This window comes from Vespa crabro, chromosome 2 (assembly GCF_910589235.1).
Source record: "Vespa crabro chromosome 2, iyVesCrab1.2, whole genome shotgun sequence".
In the NCBI taxonomy this organism is placed as follows: Eukaryota; Metazoa; Arthropoda; class Insecta; order Hymenoptera; family Vespidae; genus Vespa; species Vespa crabro.
Window position 1 is genome coordinate 13848906 of NC_060956.1, and position 7007 is coordinate 13855912.

Sequence of the window (7007 nt, forward strand, 5' to 3'; positions counted from 1 at the left end):
ATATTGATAACACTTTTTAATTTTTTTTGTCTACGTAATGGATTTTCGCTAAATAACTCACAATCTATATCTTGTTCTATCTTACGTTAATCATCGAGCTCATAATAAGCAGGTACTCTAAATACCAAGGATCACGTACATTCAATTAGTTTTAATGATAAGGCCGTTAACTAATTATTCTTTCGATGTTCGCACCATTAATCGCAAAATGATTACCGTGATGATAGGAAAGATGGTGAATGCGCGTTAAAATCTATTTATCAAATACCTCTTAGATCCGACAGTTCGTTTAATTAATTGAAAGATAATATTGCAATAAGAAATGGAAAATGGTAAAGATAAAGGAAACGAAACTTTTCATTCCGCTTTAGTAGATAATACTATCTGCAGTATCTCTAATAAATATATATTGTAGGTAAGTATCTAACTAAATTTATATATCCGTTAATTCGGTATATATATATATACCGCGTTGACGATGTACAATGTACGACGTACGACGTAAATAAGTATGTATAGTTATTTACTCGGTACGTAACTATTACCTACCAATTTCTAAGATTTCCATCGATTGTTGTAATCTTCGAGTTGCGTCAGGGTTGAGTGTCACCTTCTTTATTTCCGATATAAATATAATTTATAATGATACACAAATGCTATACAATAAAAATAAATATTTTAAAGTAGAAACGACTTAAGGAAATCATTTGATAGGTAGAAATCAAATGATCGATAATCGCGAGTATTCGACGAAATTATTTCCATTCGTATTAATATCTAAGAGAATTCTCTCTCGTTTAAGGATACTTCGGCGAGTTGGATCGCGAGTTGGATCTCTCTCGACGTATGGAAATTGCTGAGGATCGTTAAGTCGTTCTTCCGCGTCAAAGCGTTTCCCATTGCGAAAGGAGGAGTCTCGACACAATGTCAAGACGTTCTTCTCGCGGAGAAACCAAGCGCGTTTCTCTCTCTCTCTTCTCTCTCTCTTTCTCTCTCTTTCTCTCTCTTTCTCTCTTTTTCAACGATGAGGTAACTACGTTCGCCAATTAACTCACCAGTAAGAAGGAGAAAGAGAAAAAGAAAAAGAGAAAGAGAGAAAGAAAAAGAAAGAGAAAGAGAGAGAGAGAGAGAGAGAGAGAGAGAGAGAGAGAGCTTCGAACTGGTAACCCCGGTTCCAGAAAATCCTTGCAGAACCAGATACGTGTGCACACGCGAACGAGAACGAGAGAAAGAAAGAGAGAGAGAGAGAGAAGGAGAAAGAGAGAGAAAGAGAGAAAGATAGATCGTGCGCGCTTCGCGTTGCTGTAATAGCGTATCGAGCAATCTCCGTGGAATCTTCCTGTTCACTGCCCATCGAGAAAGCACGAGCTTGCCGTCGGCGAATAGCTTCGTCGCGGATCGCACCGTTTTAACGAAAGCATTCTGTGCTACCCAATGGATCGATCTATTCCATCCTTCTCTTCGAGGAAAGAGTTAGTCAAATCAGTATAGATCTGAAATATTTTACTCTTTTCATTTCAGAAGAGCGTATGATGATTTATTATTGATTAAAAAGAAAAGAAAAAGAGAAAAGAAAAGAAAGAAAAGAAAAAAAACGAGAAATATATATGACATATAGATTTGGAAAATAAATTATTAAAATTGGAAACTTTGAAAAAATAACCGTGAGTAATTTCATCAATAATTTAATCGTATCTATATATCATTAGAAATGGGAATAAAATTTATTTAATTGAAGAAATGTTTGTAAAAAAAAAACAAGTACCGCTTTGTTCCTGATAATAAGAATGTAGGAAGAAACATCTTAGGTATAAGTTCTCTCGAAGTCGTGGGATTCGCACGAGGATTCCCAGAGGGACACGTTAGTCCTGGCACTTATGTCGCATAGGATTAATCGTTGTCTTCTTTCGTACGAATTGCCGCTACTACTCTTGTAATACGTAGCATATATGTACGTACGTACATGGACGTATCTGACTCTCTACTGTCTTTGAAGAGCAGCTCTAGCAACGTTTTATAGGGTAGGCAGATGGTCGTCAGAAAACATCGCGTAGAAATTGTAAATGTCACGTTGTAAGGAGAAAACGAGGATACGGTCTTTATTTTTAACGAAAACTCGCCGAACAAATTTCCTTTCGCTCGTTCATAGAATCGGCCAAATAGAGACAATTAACATTTTATTTTATTATGGATAATGGATTAGCGCATTAATAATACGTAAATATACTATTGTATTTTCTCTCAGGAGCATGCTAAAAGACGATCTAAGGTTCCAATCGGATCTATACCTTTCGATGCATCGAGGAACGTGGCTTATGTCGCTTCGTTCCAAGCAAAAACTTGCGTGGTTCGAACGAAGATGGATGGGTGAAAGCCATGCGATGCCGATGCTGACCATTTACTAGTTCTTTCCGTTCGAGAACTCTTTCCGTTCGAGAACGCAGTAAGAACGATGCCTTAGCGAGTCGTTCACGCATCTCGATCGAATTAAGACATAACTCAACTACTTGCCTTCTTATTCTTCGTCCTACTCGAACGATTCAACGATGGTGAGCATGTTTTCTTTGTATATGTGTATGTATATATATATTTAATACGTTGAATATCCTAAGGGTTTACCGAAGATTGATAATCAAATTTTGCAAACGTTATTTAATAATATATTTTTATTTCGATTCAATATTAATTCAATTCGACGGATTTTTAGGTTTCATGATTAAAATTATAGGAATAAGAAATGTTATATTTTTATAATATTATATTTTTTTTTTTTTGCAATTTATCTTGACTTTGACCGACGTAATCATATGAAGTAATGTTATAATGAAAAGTAAATGTATTCTACGCATTTTAATGTACCCATTAGTTATGACGGGTTTTAATAAAAGATGACGTAAACAGATCTGGTATTAAAATGTTTTTGCAATTTTTTTTCTAACACATTTCTTAAGAACAGTAATATAAGTTTAATGTAAAAAAATAAATAAAAAAGATAATATGACAATGAATACTGCTGTAGATTTTAAACAATCTAAAAATTATTAAAGAAAAGAAAGAAAAAATGTTATGAAAGATATTACGCGAATATATCAATTTATGCAAGATTACCTCGGCGATCAACTTTGTTAAATATTTGCTTAGACAGATGAATATATCTTATGAATATAGCTTGTGAATATATCTGTTAAATATTTATCTATCCAGATGAATACGTATTATTATATTCCATTAGCACGAAATATTACAGAATCCTTGCGAATTTCAATTGCGAAATATTCATACACATGTGTTCGACTTTCCCTAACAAAAAAAAGGAAAAAAAAAAGAATCTCGATCCAGCATCAAAAAACTTTGTTGGCGTCTTTGAAGATATTTTCATCAATCTTTCGAAAGCACGTATTCAACGAAGAACGAGAAGAAGAACTTTCACGAATTATTTAACGTTTTTAAAAATCGAATGGCCGCTTCTTTTTTCAGTCATAACGAGAGTTAAAACGACAAAAAAAAAAGATGTGTTTGTTGATAAATAAGAAGGGATATACATTTTAAGCGAACTGATCCATTCTTTTTCAATAGCTATGACAAATGAGCTGTGGAACTTGGAACTTTTACTCTTTCATATGGGGAACAAATGTCGTTCTCGCGTCTCAAGGACGGTCGACAAGCTCGTCGTTTAACTTCCTAGATTCAACTTTAGAATTCTTTTGGAGAAATTATCGACCGAATCTTTCAGTGAATGACGCTCTATATGTAAGTAAGCAGATCTAATTGCCTAGAAATTTTTCACTACGAGCCGTTCGTTCGATTTTTTTTCAGGCGAAAAAAAAAGAAAGAAAAAAAAGGTGGAGGAGAAAGAGAGATAGAGAGAGAGAGAGAGAGAAAGAGAGAGAGAGAGAGAGAGAGAAGAAAAAGAAACAACAGAATAATAAAAGGAGGAATCGCATGCTTCCAGAGGCGATGCGTAGGCGATCCGCTTTTGCGTCGCATCAATGACGACGACGAAGACGACGACAAGTTTCTCGTGAGACTCTATCTCGATCTTATCTTCACGAATAGCGGAATATTGAACAGCGCGAGTTGAGAATGACCCGGCTTGGAATGCGGAGAACTTTCAGAAGCGCGGGCAATTAGAGCAAATTAAGGCACTTAGCACTGGGACAAGAAGTCGGAGCTTCGTACGACTAATAGTTTCGTAACACTAACGTAGCTATCTTTGCTAGTTCGCAAGACACGCTTTACACGCTTACATGATAAATAACGTCTAACGAGAAGCTGTGATTCAAGTGTAACGAACGATCTCCTCTGGTTCATTCGAAAACGATCGATATCGCGTTTGCTTTACTTCTCTCTACGATTCTTTGTTCGTTTTTTTTTTTTATTTATTTTTTGTTTTCCTTTCTTTTTTATTTTTATTTTTTCTTTTTTTTTTCTTTCGATCGATCCGAGATAAATTTGTTTCTAACATATATTCCTTTACATAATTTTGTGCAATCGACTTAGAAAGACGCAAACCAGCGTCGATCTCGTAACGTAAGTTAATGTATGCATATATGGTATCGTTGTGTTACTATCTCCTTTCCATTAATGTGTGTGTAAGACGTCGAAGTGGCGCGTAATTAGCGGACAATTTCGAGTTAGATGAATAATAGATATCTCGTAAGGCGGAGGCGGCTTCCAACGAGCTCACCGTGAATTCACTCTTTCTCTCTCTCTCTTTCTTTCTTTCTCTCTCTCTCTCTCTCTCTCTCTCTTTCTTTCTCTCTCTTTTTCTCTCTCTCTCTCTTTTTCTTTCTCTCCATCTCTCTCTTTATTTCTCGCTTCTCGACCAAGCCGTGTGAAAGCCTTTCCAAGAGATCGATCATGATTACTCGTGGTAGAAACTCCAAAGTGGATCTTTCTCAAGGAAGTGTTCTCTCTCTCTCTCTCTCTCTCTCTCTCTCTCTCTTTGTCTTTCTCTCTTTCTCTCTTACGCGTGCACCCTATCGTCTCGGTGATTTACTGGCTGACCTCACGGAGTCCATGTTTAGTGTCGATAATAATTATCACGAGGATCCTGCTCGGACTTATGTACCTCGTGAGAAGATAATACGTTAACACCTTGAAATTCTTAATTCTTGGAAGATAGTGGGCCGTTTTAATTAGTACTTTACTTTAAACGTGTCTATCGTTACTACATTAGAAGTACGGTAAAACGTTAATTACATGAAAGATCGTATATTAACAAATCTGAATTATTTGCAAAATTGATACCTGTATTATCAATAAAAAAGATATAGTTTTGTTGAATATATCATATTACTTAAGATCAATTAAAATCAATTTATTACGAATATATATATATATATATATATATATATATATATATATATATTTATGTATATATATATGTATATGTATATATATATATATGTATATGTTATATATATATATGTATATGTATATATATATATGTATTTATACATATATGTATATATATATATTTTTTTTTTCTCTATCCTAATTGCTTATCAGAAAATTTGTTTAACAACAAATGTTTTTCATCATGTTATTTCGGATAAGCAATATCCTAATTTACTTTCATTTTATTTCGTATTTTTCTATAAACAATTTTTCTTATCAATAACGTTCGTTAAGATAACTCTTTACTTTAATTTAATCGAATGCATACATAAGACTTGTTGGATTCCCACGAGTCTATTGGAAAATCGAATTTAATATACAGATCCGCATGTCGTGATTTACGAGTTAAGATTTGAAAGAGACGACGGAGCACGTAGGTCGAACGGTAGTTTGAAATTCCTTCCGCTTGTAGGCGTGCAAAGTGCACACGTTCCGTGTACACTCGTTGAATGCTTGCTTGCGTGTAAATAAACGTGTATATATGTATATATATGTATATATATATATATATGTATGTACATATGTATAATATTATACATAAATATATACATATATATATATATATATATATATATATATATATATATATATATATATATATATGCACATTAGGGAGCGCGGACCGACGGATATCGTGGGCGAAAGTGCTTTCTATCTGACCTACGATATGTCTCGGGTCTTTGGTTGTTTGACTTGCGAACTGTCTCGTCTCGTTCTGTCGTGCACTCTAACAGTCCCTTAGTATAGGTACAAATTGTTTTTTTTGCTACGAAGATCCGATCAAAATGCGACAACGATGACGACGACGACGACGACGACGACAACGAGAAGTAATGTAAAAAGAATTAATTAAGAAAAATATAAGATACAATTAGAAGTACATTTCGTTTCATTACTAAAGATGAATCTTTGTGAACGTATGTATGTACTTACATGTAAAAATAGCAATACACATAATAATATATTTACTAAGACTTCTACTCGATCGAACGATTATCTGACGTTATTACTGTATTTTAATCAAAACCATGACAGCCATGAGGGAATTTTAAAAACGTGGAGAAGCATATGGCATATTTCGATGCAAACCTGTGGAAAGTCGAGTTCATTTCAGAAACTCGATCCCATCGTGAAACGAACAATTTGTTTCTTTTTTACTTTTTTTTCTTTTTTTCTTTTTTTAATGACTGGTATTCACTGTCACGCGACGGCATCACGTATTCTCATTTTTTTGAGGGAGTCGAGCGGTTAAAGGTGACACGATTTGCAACATTCGTGGAGCCATGGCGATATCACTTTCGCTACCGGCCCGCAGATTCCGTAACGTTGACCCATGACCCGCCTTTCCCCTGACGACGATGTCACACGGAGACATGGATGATAAATATTCAATTCACAGTCGTCGTCGTTGTTGTTGTCGTGACGAAAGCGGCTTTTGTTGTCGCTAAGGATATAGTCTTAGTGAGAGTCTCCAAATACTATACTCCTAATTAATTAATTAATTAATTAATTAATTAATTAATTTTGATTAATTAAAAGTTATTTGATTAACTAAAGGATATAGACAATAATTTAATTTGGATTAATTAATTAATTAATTTCACACT

General features: G+C 34.4%; 1 long non-coding RNA gene across 1 annotated transcript; it reads left to right on the forward strand.

Annotated features, from left to right (window-relative positions):
* Positions 1-2322: 2322 nt before the first annotated feature.
* On the forward strand, positions 2323-3751 carry LOC124421895. Its single transcript, XR_006941738.1, has 2 exons — positions 2323-2549; positions 3577-3751. It is a non-coding gene; the product is annotated as an uncharacterized LOC124421895 (long non-coding RNA).
* The last annotated feature ends 3256 nt before the right edge of the window (positions 3752-7007 follow it).